Source organism: Numida meleagris, chromosome 19 (assembly GCF_002078875.1).
Source record: "Numida meleagris isolate 19003 breed g44 Domestic line chromosome 19, NumMel1.0, whole genome shotgun sequence".
NCBI lineage: Eukaryota > Metazoa > Chordata > Aves > Galliformes > Numididae > Numida > Numida meleagris.
Window position 1 is genome coordinate 3,262,250 of NC_034427.1, and position 15,021 is coordinate 3,277,270.

The following is a 15,021-nucleotide window of genomic DNA, read 5'->3' on the forward strand; positions in this document are numbered from 1 at the left end:
TCACCGTTCCCTCAGCACAGGGATCAGCTTGGGTCTCTTCTAATTGACCAAAAATGTCACTTCATATTCCACTGGAGTTGTACCAACTCAGGAGCAATTACAGAAGCTTCCACACTTGCATCTTGATAAAAAGAACAACTGGGGAAAAAAAAAAAAAAAAAAAAAAAAAAAGAAGAAAAAAAAAGCTACTAAAGATACGTAGCTAGTTTTCAAAATAACCTCAAAAACACGTTGCCAGACGTGCTGGGGCATTAGCTGTGTCTGGTTCTGAGCTGCAATGAGGACACTGAGCTTTCAGAGTGAATTCCATTTAAGAACTCTCAGACTGGTGAGCGAATGAAATGAGGATGTAGGACCGGACTGCATCCCATGTGTGTGAAGGGACCCCCAGCCCGGGCAAAGCAAGCTCATGGGGGTCTCATCTCCTCTTCTCCTCCCAGAGCACCAGGGCCTAGGGATGGTGCTACATCAACCAATCCTCCCTGTCTTTTCCATTGCTTTAATAAATTAAGCCAAGCAACAATAGAGATGAGAGAGAAAGCAGGACAATGTGGTAAATGTAGCAGAAAGAAATTTGAATTGTAATGAGGAGAGCTAATCAGAAAAAGAATGGACTATAGAAAAAGCACTAATGAGTTTCTAAATAAATTCAAAAGGTTAATATTGTTCTATCTAACAAATACGAGAAGAATCCTAATGTGAAATGAAAGGCCTCACTCCAGTGCCCCCGTGGCCACGTGTTACAGCCACATCCCACCCCACTGCCAGCACCTGGCTGGCCACTGCCACTCCTGCTGCCCACCACGGGCTGTCTGGGCTTCCAAGCAGACTCATGTCTCAGTCTCTTTGTTCCTGTATTTGAAATACCCAAGTCGAAGTCCAATAATACAAGGGACAGACTCCCTTTGACTCGAAGGGACTGCATCAGGTTTTCATGGCGGGTTTCTGTTAGCATTAACAAACCAGCCACCAGAATGTGGTCTGCAAGCTACGAGGGGAGTGCACGTCTGAACGCTGGATGATGTGGTTTTTCAAGCTCCGTTGTACACGCTTCTATTACTGTGTGGATTGTCAGGGTGAGGAGAATGCCCCGCAGGTGCACTACAGAAAGGGCAAGTAAATAGAAAAGTTTATAGAAATAAAAAGCTTGAAGGGTTTTTTATTTGTTTGGGTGTTTGTTTTTTTTTTTTTTTTAATTCAAGTGATGCCAGTAATTCAAAATGCAATCTAAGACTTCCTATGTATTAAATCAAAAGTGAAAATATTCAGAGTTCTTTATGCATTCTATTACAAAACATGGTAAAAATGGTGTGCCAGTCAAAATATGATTTTTTTTTTAAGGTGAGAAAAGCAGCCCATTTCAAGAAAAAAATATCCAATTCCCAGGAAAGTAATAGACTCACAGGCTTTTCATAAGAATAGAAGATCTGCTCAACCATTTTCTTGCTTGAAGGAAGGAAATCGTGCCATTATAATATTTTACTCTGAATACAAAAAAAATCTGCCATGACATCATTCTTCAGGGAGAAATCTGTGTGTATTTGTGTACGTGGCTGTCCATATGTCTTCTGAACAACAAACAAAACGTGGAGGGAGGAGGCGAGGGAGCAGCACATCCATCTTCTCCCACTTCCACAATGCCAGGAGATGAGTTAGGTGCAGTCCCAGCGCCGCGTCACCTCATTACGATCATACTGTACCCACAGCAATATATCTAAATACACACACTGCTGCTGGCGTGCTCACATGGATCCTCCACTCCTGAAACTTGCAGAAAACAAAGGAAATTAAGATATCTACCTTTAATTTTTCAGATATGTCAATCATCCTACAGCTGGTGCAACACTGCCGTGCCACAGCTGACCATTCTATGCATTTGCAGGGGAATTTGCAAATTGCTACTCAGCCATTCATCTGCCACGAGTAATTTTTGTTCATCAGGCAGGTCAAAGACTTCAGCTATCTTCTTCTCCTCCTCCTAGAAGGGACAGTGAGCATTTGTCCATCACTCTGAGAGTCTCCGAGGTGCAAACACTGACTAGAGGTTTTGGCAGAGTGCAAGACAAAGATTGAAAGCCAAAACCCTTGGATCCAAGAGACCACAGGAGTGTGAAACGCATGGAGACAGAGACAAGATAGCCAAGAATTGTCTGCACATAACCCTTTGAAAGCCAGTGGAAATGCCACTTAACCTCATATCAGTTATGCGGAGCACATCAGAGCTCCTCAACATTTCCAGCCCAAACCACGAGGGAAATAAGATGGAAATTAGTAGAGCAACTCATCCTGCTGAATTCAAGGTGGAAGAGTCACTCAGCTGGATGTTCCTGGCACTGCTCTGTAAATGGTTAAATGCAAAATTATTTTTTGTGACAAGGGGCACTGCAATGAAACAGCTAACTGTGGATAAACAAGACAGTTGCACAGCTCATCATAACCATAATGATCCTCTCTAAATCATGCAGCCCCATCACCTAGATCTATTGGCCACATTAGCAGACTGCTGAGTGCAGGAAATGTGGAGAGGATCATTTTTAAATGGTTTTACGTGCCGTGCTCATTGGGAACCCTTTGAGATAGAGTCTAAAGCAGATGGCAAAATGGGAAAATTATTCACATTAATTCTCCAGCAGCCTAAAATAAATAAAAAAATAAATGAAGTAATGAAAGCCTCATTCAGTCACGCTTTTGCAACAGTCATAAAAGCTCCAACAGGAAGAAACCAGCACTGTTCCATTCTTTGCCACAAACCTGCTGCTACTTAATTGGCTTCAAAGACACAGGGACATTAATATCCTGTAAAAAAAATAAATGATCTGCTCCATTCTTTGGCTATTGTTCAATGGCCTGATGAAAGAACAAGCTGAAACAGCAAATAAACCTCACTGTATACAGTGTGCTTTGTATCTATTTCAATTTTCCTTTGCACACATTTCCTACAGAACAACATCTTTTGCTTTGAGCTTCTCATACACTCTGGAAATTGTTACAATGAGATTACTGGTACCCCATTTTACAGACAGGGAAACTGAGGCACTGCTTTCATCCAAAGGGGGAACAGCAAAGTCATAACAAGAGCATATACCTAATCCAACCCTAAGCTTAAGTTTTCCTGCTGATCCCACAGGAGGAGCATCTCCACCAAGACCTGGTTTATCAGAGCATTGAAGTCTCCTGAGCTGAACAAACTGCGGCCCCTGCCAAATAATTCAGCAGCTCCAGGACCAGTTCTCCCTCACCCACTTGAGCCTGAGGAATGTGCCACAGAAGAAGCCTGCTCCAGCAGCAGTGGGTTATACAAAACTTCACCTACAATCTTAAACACAAGTAGCAAACAAAGAACACTGCAGCACTGGTAAAATATTTCTACACAACAGCAAGTACAAAGCTCTGTGAAACTGCTGAAAGCAAACAATACTAAAATACTAAAAATGCACTTTTAAAATCACTATGACCAAATTTACCTAGCATTAAGAGACACAGGTCCAAACTTCTCCATAGCTGTTTGAGGAACATTATGCAAGCCATTACATTATTTCATTTCTAGTACAAAGTTATTTAGATCTGTATCTGAAAGGTGATTCACCTCTCTTGCTTGTTGTGGCCAAGGGCACTTAGCAATATTTACTACATGGAAATCTCTGACTTGATTGTTGCTCCTGAAACAACACAGCCCTGTTGCTTTCTGGCTATTTTATTTCCTATTCATTTTTGGTACAAAGAGCAAAACCTACCAAGGCTTACAACAGCTTGTAGCTCTCATCTGCATTCCTCTAAGCTCTGCCCATGGTGCCTGACACTATTTTAATTGTATCTTCTTCTCTCGAATGCGCTAAGGTGTGCAAAATGAGTTCAGCTCTCACAGCAAGAGCTGCCATCAGCAGTGAGCTGCTGCTGTAGTGTTTTCCTGTCAGGTTAGTGCCCGGGTAAGCAGCCAGCTGTTTTGGTGAATGAACATATGTGGACCTACATCAGCTGGATACACTGCCCTGCCTCATTTCCCAGACTCCAACAACTGTGAGACAAAATTTAACCACTCTAGAACTATCCATCATCTGGACAGTGGCTCCTCTGCAGCCCAGGCATAGGGATGAGAGGCAATAGCAGTACCCCGGCTGGGAGCAGCTGCCTCCCATCCAATTTCTCCCGGTGCTCAAACGCTCAGAAAATCTTTCTTTCCATTTTGGAACATTCCCTGAGGCATCCCCTGGGGCTGAGGCTTTCCTGCCTTGCTCCTAAAATGAGACTGTTCCTGGAGTGGAGGAGATGATGAAAAATGTCTCTGTGCTCCTCCTGTCTCTGCTCGGCATCAGCTGAAGGCTTGAAGCCCTGGAAAATGCACAGCGTAGTAAAGGTCATGATCTGAATGCAGATTATTCATGGATGTGAATTTATCTGATGAATTACTCTAACCATATAATTCAACTGGCTCCACTAAACACATATAGGATGCATCTCTGTAGCTCCCCTAAATAAAAAAGCAAGACATTAAATAAGAACAGTCACTCGTGTGAAAGCATAATGTTTTATTTCCCACAAATATGCTAATCCTTTAATTTTCACACTGTGTGCTAACTAGAAATACAACCTAAGCAAGATGCATTTACTTGTAGCTGATTACTAGGTAGCGTATTACAACTGATATCACAGGTTTTAGATCCTGATTCAGTGCTAGATCAAATTTTCACCTCATTCTGATTACATGGTAACTTTAAATTGATTACCAACATTTAGGACTGTCACACGTTGGCAATGGCCCTGTAATGTGTTTGCCTACTGGATATATTTATTGGCAAATTTGTCAGATAATACATAATTCCTTCCCATGTCTTCTAAATAAACAACAAGAGGCAACAAAGAGCCAGCCATTTCAGTATCTACCCCAACGTCCTGATGAACTTCCTGTTTTCTGGACTTCAGTTCAGTGGATTTAGACAATAAAAGCAAAATGAAAAAAAAATTTGAATTGCAAAGGCTCACAGCAAAATGAGGAGAGCTGGAGCAATGTGTCTGCCAGGGTGCAAAGCATCCTCTGAAGCCCAGCAGCTTGTCTCCGTGCAAAGCATACCAGCTTGAGCCCCAGGCAACACAGGTAACTCACAGGGACCCATTTCATTTAATGCATCCTCTTCTCTTAAGCTTCACTGGTCCTGCTGTTACCACTGTACAGCTCCTCATTTTAAAAAGGCTGTTTTCTGTCACCGTGATCTCTCTGAGTACAAGCTCCCATGTGGAGGGACAACAGGTATCATTTTCAGTGGGGTCTGGGGAGGTTAGAAACAATTTATTCCACCCATTGTAGGTAGGTCCAGGCAGAGCTAATCTAATTATACAAGAACTATGGGAATTGTCTCCAAAGAGGAAGGTACTAGGCCGCAGTCCAAGAGGAATAAACCACAATTCACCCAAGCAAGGAGGCTCAAAGACACAGATCTAGGACTGAAGCATGTAATTCCTCTTCAGGGGTACACTTGCACATGGTTAATTATACTGACTCGGGTAAATGGAAGCATGTACTTAAAGCTGAGCACACATTTCAGTGCCTTTGGAAGCTGGGAGAGTACGAACATTTCAGCTTGAGTCCTTCTTGGAAATTAGCAGCCTTGGGGGGTCAGCCCTTGCTTCACAAATTACAGAGGTATCTCCAAAGGCTTTCAGCCACATGTGGTGTTCACACCTCCTGCAGTGTTTTGCCGTGACAAAACAGAGACAGGGAAGTTTGCCACGATGGAGTCTTACCGAGGCAAATTTACTGTCACCCCACGCTGCTTGGAACTGTTGATTGCTTTAGTGCTCATGTACAATGTCAGCACGGAGAATTTCAGGAGATGAAGAAAACCAAAAAACTATTTTAAAAACAAGCACAACTTTTTGCATCTCCTGAAAAGTTCAAGAGCACTGTTGTTTCAGGACAAATTTTCAATTTAATTCTTATCTTATCCAAACGCCCAATCTCTTTTGTCATCAGTTATTTTCCAAGGCACTGAACAAGAGAGCTCTGCACTTACATTTAAAAGGCATGGCAATGGCACGGAGCACTTCAGCTTGCCTCCTGCAGAGATAAGCCCACGCCAGGCAGCAGGCAGCCTCGAGACTTGGGGATGTTCAAATCCAGAACTTGTCAGGGTGAAGTCCCAGAACTCTGAAAGTAACGGCAGCATAGAACAGTATGAGGAACTTTTCTCTCTTGTTCTCTTTACCATCTCATTCTGTTTCTCCACTCAGCTCACAGGCAGGTCAAGCAACACAAGCAGGACTTAAGCCAGGCACATTTCTTGGCCACGTCCAATCTATGAAGCTCATCAGTAAAAGTTTAATGTCATTCTCCCTTTGAAAAATGCACACCTATTAAATGGAAGCTGATTAGAAGAAACTGTCACTTTCATATGTGGGTTTTTTTTTTATTTAAAAAAGGGCAGAAAGATGCATTTAAAGCTCAAAAATACTCAAAGCTAGATGAACCATTGAAAAGAATTCAGGACAACAATGACTTTGTTCAAGTAAAGAAAATAAATTAACTGATTAGCAAAAGTGTCTGGATTCAAGTTACTTCTACTGATTTGGCATCTTACACATTTTCCTGGGAGAAGAAAATTGTTTCTCACACTACTTTACCAATTCAGACACTGTCACCATACTTTATAATCACTTTTTGAGAACTCTTTCCCAATTCTTAAGTAAATGTTTTGTTTTCTTCCCCCGCTCCCCCTCAAAATCTTTTTGTTTTCCCCTGGAGCGTTGTTGCAAGGACAAAATGGATTCAATGGACTTCACAAAGGAAAACAAGAGAAGGAAAAGCATAACCCCCTTCCTCTTTTATGAAGCCAAAGCACAACCTACTCCACTTCTACGGCCAAGTCCTTCAAAATGGAGTAGGTGCTGTCCTTATGCAGACACCAAAAGATGATCCAGGACCCTGAGACAATCCAGGGGACACCTGGATTCAACCACGCACCTTCCGCTTTCCATAGGGACCTCAGAATGACAAGCCAGCCTGATTTTGGATGACATGGGTCTTGGAACAAAACATCCACTGTGGCAGTGGAGGTAGGTCTATGGCAGGCTTAATATTCTGCAGGACATGTTATGCCATGGTGTGTACATATGAGAAATAAATGACAAACAGAAAAGAAGAAACTGCTTCAGACAGCATCTTCATTCAACCAGCAGAAAATCGGCTACTCAGCAATGGGCTCTGGTTTATTTGTGAGAACAGGCAGCCCAAACCTGGGGGATTTAATAACAACACCATGAGCAAGGCAATAGGTGCCTCCAGCACAGGCACTTTCAGCTTTGCTTCAATATAAGGAAAGGGAAGGAGGAAGGAAACAAATGCAATAGGAAGGACTGGAGCAGCAGAACAAGATGACAGCACAGTGACAGGAAACAATTTATAACTTACTCGAGAGCCTTTTCCAAGTCATCTGTTCTGCAGCACAAACAGCAGTGGAGGTTTGTTCGGCTATGTTGTACACAAGCATACACATATTCAAAGCTGTTTGTAACCACCTCACTCATCCTGAGCTGTGGGATGGTTTCATTGAGCCACATCTGCTCTGATTTGTTGCTGTGCTTAACGCTGAACAGAAAAATTCAGAGTATTAAAATGAACTGAAGAGGGAAACTCATTGAATTCCATGTAAACTTCTCTAACAATACATGAGTGTGACTTGGGATTCATGACTTTTTGTGCAATATGCTAAAGTCAGAAATAATAATCCCAAAGAATATCCCTAAGACATCTTTTCACTATAATCTATTCTCTGCCAGCTCATGAGAAAGAGACTGGTGCTCCAGGTCAATAAACTGGCTACAAGAGCCCTGGAGAGGCAAACCCCAGTGCTGTCCTCCCTCAGTTTCTTGTATGAACCCTAGCACTTAAATATAGGATTTGATTGTTAGAGTGTCCCCTTGGATCTCATTAGCCACAATGGTTTGGGTAGGGACAAAAAGGTTCTCAGAAGCCTTGCAAGACCTACTTGGCATGCCTGAGCTTGTGCTTTGAGCTGGGTCACAGCCTGCATCTGTAAAAACGTTTGCTGTTGCTCTCACATCCTTACTGCAGAGTTTGCCTGGCAGCAGTGCCAGTCCCTGCTAGTCATCTGTGTTCAGAGCTATTTCTTACTCAGGTTGTTAACTAGCAATACTTCACCCATACAGAAACCGAGAGCACTGAGTTAAGGAGAAAAACTTAAAGGAAAAAGTCTTCCCTCTCAGTAAAGTTGTATGGGAATGACTTGTTAAATTTACACCCACAAAATCACAGAATAATTACCCAGGCCTTCTGTTTGCACAGTAATTACAATGAAATGGTTTAAGGAGGAGGAGAAGAGTCTCAATGATCAGCGTGGTTGGTTTCTAGCCACCTCCCTCTCACGCTCCCTCTGTTCCCATACAGCAGAGGGGATCCATCACCCCCATGGCTCCCCTTGGCCCTGGCCCTGCTCCAGTTCCATGTGCTGCCAGAATGGGCTGTGGTGGCCCTGAGCCCCCTCCTGACACGTGCTGGGGCACATCAGCAGCTGACACAATGCAGGCAGCACAGGTGCCTTCAGGTGGCCAAGTGGTGCCATGGGCAGAGCCACCACAAGCATGGAGCTCCCAAAATACAAGCCAAGCAGAGCCCAAGCAACTACCACCTTTCTCAATTCTAATTAAATCCATCAGCAAAACACAATGTGAGGAAGAACCGTTTGACTCAAAGTGACAGAATGCCTATTTATAGCTCACGCTGCACTCACTGAGCTCGCTGCACGGGCTGCTTGCATGCAAGAGCTCTGTTCAGAGGCTATGCTGGGAGGGATGGCATCTCCTCTTCATCCTCCCAAACAGCCCCCCTTACCCAGGGCAGACATTTGCTGCTTCATGCCTATCTCAAGAAAACTTAATGCATTCCTCAGACCCACACTTTTCACTAGAATAAACTCTCATTGGCGTTCTAGCCCCTCCCACCTGCACAAGAGGAAGCCCCTTAGCTCCCCTTTCAGGGATGGAGAACTGTCACACCACTTCAGCTGGGACCAAGGAGGCAGAACTTTCCCTTTGCCAGCAGATGATAGCTTCAAAGCCTGCAGGTGACCACAGCAGACCGCTCGCAGCCTCTTTTAAAACACCAATGCAAACGCCCAGCTTGAGGCATTAAAATTTAATTACCAGGGACAGCTGGATCTGGGCAAGGGGCTGACTCTGAGGACCTGAATAAAAAAACTTCATTCAGCAGCAAGCTGTCCGGCACTGAGGAAATGGACTCAAGCCAAATGTTATTCATACATCTTAAGGTCTTAGAGATTTTGCTCCAGCAGGCTTGGCCAGCCAAGCAGCCAAATGCAGGCTTGCTGCCTGTGGTGCAAATGCCTGGGGACCCATTTTTCCCATCTCTACACATTTTGGGAGGGAGCCAACTCCTGCCACATGGGTGACCTTCATTTTAGGGGACACAGGTGGCAGTGGGACCAGGAGGACACACGCTCTGCTTCAGGTACCCGCCAGCATCGCTGCTGGAGCATCCTGCATCCCACAACCACAGCTTAGAGTGAATGTGCAGGTGACAGATTTTGTATTTTCAGTTGGAAATGAAATTCAATCTCACACAAATAATTATATTTGTTTTCCCTGCAGGTTCCAGTCAGGCATAGCTAGTTATTGAAAAAGCCAAATACTCATCAAATTTGCTTTTCCTCTAATTTTCAATGAAAAAGTTGTATTTTTTTTCTCCTGGACAAGTAGCATTAACTTAAATACCTGGGCATCAGCTGCATTCAAGTTTTTAGTGAATCTGAACAGAACTGGAGAGAACAGCTATTTTCCTATACACAAACTGCAATTGTTAAACAGCGTTTTGTTTGCAGTGAAAGAAAGGGAAGACTGATCAGCTTTGAAACCAAGTTTGCAACACAGACTCAATCTCCTCCTTTACCCCAGCAAATCTACTGTCCTCTCAGTTGTTTTAAGGGCAGGTGGTTGTTGCTTTTTAGTTCTTCCTTTTTTTTTTTTTTTTTTTTTACAAATGAGTACACTTCTATAACCTCCATGAATAGCTATGTTTTTTTTAACACAAGCATCTTTTCCTAGCTAAAGTAGTGGAGGTGCCATGCAGGGACATAGCCAGAAGCAGTAGATCCCCGTGGGGCACCCAGGGGTGCAGCTGGCACTCGAGGTTCCCCAGCGCTTCTCCTGCCGCTCCTGGAAGGAGCTTTCGGGGGGGGGGGGGGGGTTGTCCCTCCTCGGTGGCGGTGCGCGGGGCTTTGTCCCCCCCTGGTGCTCGGCTCACGGAAGGACACGACAGGAGGAGCCTCTCCGAAAAGCTCAGCCGAGCTCACGGGCTAGGGTCGGTGTGCATCGAACAGCATTTGGGTGAGACACATGGTAAAATCAATTAAAAAATCCTCGGTTAAAAAAAAAAAAAAAAAAAAAAAGCTCGATGCATTCTAACGTCCTCGGGGCAGGGACTGTGCCGAGGCTCGCTTTGCACTTTCCCAGTGGAAGCCTAAGCAGAGATGATGCTCTGGGTGTGAAAAAGCCCACAGCAAACAGGTAATGCTCTGCTTCTCCAGGAAATGCATTGCGAGTGTATTTGGAAAGGTTCTGAAGAGCAAGGTGGCACTCACCAGCCTCTGGAGGAAGTGACTGCTGCTCCCCTGGAAGGCATGTCTGAAGGATTTGCTTTACCCCACTTCTGGCTCGAGGTAAAGAAAGGCAGGGCAGTTCTCTCTGAAAGCCAACACCATCCTCAGGAAAAGGCAAAAACAGTTTTCCATTAAAAAAGTTGTTTGTTTTTCTAGCTCAACTTTTCATCTACGTAAAGCACACTGGATATGTGACCACTTGGTGGAGAAAGTTTTTACCATGGGGGTCCCTAGTCTATGATGCGACTAGAAAAAAAAAATTCCACCTTTCACTGAGAATGAGGAAAATGAATATATACATTCTAAAACCACGTAATTCCTTATGTGGTTATATAATTCATTAGAAATCCACCTAAATGTTTTCCAAAATATTTTCATTCTAATAAGGAAAAACCGTTTCCAATTTGTAGCTTTTTAGTGTGTTAATTAAAAGAGAGCAGGAAAGCTCTCTTGGAAATCACTTTTTAAATCCTCTATCATACATTCAATTTTAGGCCTAAAAACCTCGGGAAGTTTAACAGCAAAAATAACATTCCTAGTTATTGCAAACAAAAAGAAACAACCACAACATACATGGGTTTTTTTACCATCTCACTGGAAAGAAACGGAGAAACATGTACTGGTGGATTCGGTTAAAATTACTTGTAGAAATGTCCTCAGTCTCATCACAGTTCTATCACTGATGGGCAAAGCCTACAGCATTAAAAACATCCCATAGTGGGCAAATACTTTCATGTGTGTACTATTAGGTTTTCAAAAGCAAACTAAACGTCATTTAAAAACTCATTTTGGAGATAAGCGGAACATTTTTATAGATGCTTTTCCATTCCCTGAAATACATTTTCAGGATTTTCACCTCATCCTCCTCACACACACCTTGCCCTCAGACCCTGCCCCACTTCTGCAGCCCTCCTTTGGATTCTCTCTCACAGCTTTATGTCCTTCTCATGTTGTGGCACCCAAACCCGCACGCAGTGCTGGAGGTGAGGCCGCAGCAGGCAGAGCACAGCGGGACAACCCCTTCCCTCACCCGGCCGGCAGCGCTAGGCCTGGTGCACCCCAGGGGACGGCTGGCCCTTCTGGCTGCCAGGGCACACTGTGACTCACGGACAACTTGCCGCCAACCAGAACCCCCAAGTCCCTTTCCGTGGGGCTGCTCTCCAGCTCCTCATCCCCCGGTCTGTACACGGAACCAGGGCTGCCCCGACCCAGCTGCAGAACCCAGCACTTGCTCTGCTTCATGCCGACAGAGACTGCCCTCAAATCTCTCAAGACCCTGGTGTGAGGCCTCTCTACCACCAAGGCAATCAACACTCCTCCCAGTTTAGCATCATTCACAAATTTATTTCATGTAACATTCAGATCTTCACTGCAGTCATCAATGAACACACTAAAGAGAACTGGTTCAAAAATGGAGCCCTGCAGAATCCCACTAGTGGCACGTAGGGCAACTCTCAGGCCATAGTCTCCCCATGCCCAACACAGCCATGTTTTGGTCGTCATGGCACATTCTTAGGGTCACAGCGCCATGGCTTTCTGATGTCACGACCCACCTCCCTGACAACCACTATAAATACGGGGACCCTGACAACAGAACACCAGTCGTTAACCGACTCGCGACTTGGTGGCAGTCTTGTGGCCCAAGAAGCACTTTTGAAAGTCCCTTCCTACCCCTTGTGTTGTCCTTTGTGGAGGAGGATGGATCCTCCTCCACCAAAGAAGCCACGGCTTCAGGGGAGCAGCAGCAAACCGGAGCCGATGGATGTCGATCCACCTGAGAGCAGCGTCGAGCCCATGGAGGTGGACATCCCTGCAGAGGAAGAACCCATGGAGGTGGATCCACCTCCATCGAGGCAGGGCAGGCACCCCAACATCGTGTCTGCCTGGAGACGCTGCTACATCCGTCGGCAGCGCACCAGGGGCTCTCGATTTCCATCTTGGCGTTGAAATGTCACCATCCGCCACAGAGCCCCTGCGCCAGCTGCTGCTCCCTACCGCCCTTTCTTCCCCGGCCTCCATCCTCATCCTTCCCCAACACCTCTCACCTCTTCTTTCCCGAGCTCTGAGGAAATGGGAAGGACTGGGACTGCTGTCCTATAAGCTGCTGTGCCGGGACAACAAGACAAGTCCAGCAGATGGCCCTGAGCATCCTGCAGCCTCCAGGTGAGCCCTGAGAAGAGGGCAGGACTGGGACTGCTGTCCTCTGAGCTGCTGCACCAGGACAGCAGGAGGAGTCCAGCGGACGGCCCCGAGCTCCCTGCGGCCTCCAGGCGGTGTCACAGAAGATACAGAGGTGGCTGTTCCTTTGGAGAAGCAGAGGACTTTGGTTTGGATGGGAAGAAGGGCTGAAGTTCAGCATGAAGGTCCATTCCAGTTGTCCATTGGGACTTTTGTTTCAGCACTGGACCATAACCAATTTAAAAGGACAACACAAAATAATAATAAAAACCTAAGCAATTTTTTAAAAAAGCAAAACCAGTCCATGCCTCTCCATTTGGGTACTTGAGGGTCTGCTCCCACTGGGAACGACTCTGCCCCGCGGGGTGAGGGCCCAGCCCAGGCCTCAGCGCTGGGGAGGGGCCCGGGCACACGGCAGCGCAGGGCAGGCTGCGGGCACGGCCTTTGCTCGGCGCTGGGTACAGAAGGCCGAGGGGGGACGGAGGGCAGCGAGGAGCTCCCGTCACGGCCTCCGCCCGGCACAGAACCGCGGTCTCCGCGTCCCCAGCGGCCGCACGGACGGAGCACCGCAGCCAACGTTTGGCCGGCCGGGCCTCGGGCTGCAGGGCGGGCCCGGCTCTGTCAGCGCCCGACGGCAGCAGCCAGCAGCGCTGGGGGAGGTGCGCCCGGGGTGGGAGTGGCGCTCCGCCTGGGGGCAGAGCTTCGGGAGGAGGCGGGTGGGCCGAGTACTGACTTCTATATATAGAATTAAAAGACTTCTTTAAGAGAGCTCAGTGCTCACCGCTCTTCTGACATCCCCAGCGCTGCACAGAGAATGGTTTGTTTTTCACAAGGGGAAGAACTGCTTATAGATGGCTTGGGTACCATTATTGTATGGGGTAAATGCTCACACTGGTGCTGTCTTGCAGTCCTAATTGCTCTGCTGACATCATTACTCTCCCTCTTTAAGTCTGTCATTTCAAAGTTTATAAACCTTGCCTGGCTCTTGAAATGACTTCCTTTAAGGGGACCCTGCAAGAAAGATCTGCTATATACTTCCCAGAGCTTCTCCCAGTCTATGACAGAAGTTTTGTGCCTTCCCAGGAAGCCTGTCCCATGGCTCCAGAGCTCAATGAAGGAGCAGTGTATATATTTTTTTTTACGTTTGCCCTGGATTTGCCCATGTTCTGCTTCTGTCACATGTTCCCACCTGATCCTCTTCTAAATTAGTTCATTTAAGCCTGCTAATGCTTCAGGAGCCCTCAAAAGAATACCAACAACTTCAACAGCTGCAGGTTCTGAGCTAGCTGAAACTGCTCTGGCCAGAAAAGGCTCAGAGATATTCTCCATCCCTCAGCAGCAAATTGCTCCTCCAGGCAGATCTGTTCTGGCGTCACAAGATATAAGCATGATGAGGTGTTGCAAGGAACTGTGCATTTCCAGCCCATATCTGTTGGCTGTCAATAAGAAGATGCTGGATTAGCTCCATCCATCCCCAGAGGATGATAGGAACAGCACTGCCCCATTCCTACTCCTCTTTTTTCAGTTTCTCTGTTTATAGCAGTGCCTGTTTGCTTCATGAGTCGTCTGGTGGTGTCCTCTAGTGGTTCCTACCCGTACAGGAAACACCAGTTTCCTTGGCTAATTTATGTCAGCTGCATTGTAAAAAGCATTTGGGGGAAGGAAAACCACAAACTTATGACTTGAACAGAAAAATACAAAGTTTTCTTACTTTGATTATGTGCATAAAAGTTATAGCAAAACTGAGTCCTCCCTAATATTGAGGTAGTTTTACAAAAAGGTAACAAACAGCAGCACAATTAAATACTTTTGAAGTGACGGCTTTCTATAAATATAGGAAAAATCATAAATGGCCAGTAGAACTATTAATTAAAATGTGAAAGTAGATAAATAATGAATAACAGTGTCATGTATTCATTAAGATTCTACAAATGAAAAATATCTCTCCCGGTTATTCCTTTGATGAATCTAGCCCAAATATACTTGAACTGCAATATAAAAAATTCAGAATGCTCGTATTTCATTCTGTATCAGCCATTCTCTGATCCCCAAATCTCAAAGCCAAGAATTGCAAATGTCTAATCACATCATTGATACCTACCTCATTCTGGAGCCCTAGACAAGTCATTTAGTCCGCCGTGACCTTAATACAAGAATCTCTCTAATAAACCCTTGTGAGGTCTTGCATAATTTTTGAAGTTGAGACACCTGCAAGGTA

General features: G+C 45.4%; 1 long non-coding RNA gene across 2 annotated transcripts; it reads right to left on the reverse strand.

The window, feature by feature from the left end:
• Nucleotides 1,304-13,474, reverse strand: LOC110408198. Of its 2 annotated transcripts, none has more exons than XR_002444218.1 (5): nt 12,671-13,474; nt 10,608-10,728; nt 7,403-7,579; nt 6,009-6,142; nt 1,304-1,761 (listed from the first exon to the last, which is right to left on the reverse strand). It is a non-coding gene; the product is annotated as an uncharacterized LOC110408198 (long non-coding RNA). The 2 variants fall into 2 exon arrangements; XR_002444217.1 differs by having other exon boundaries at nt 1,304-1,767.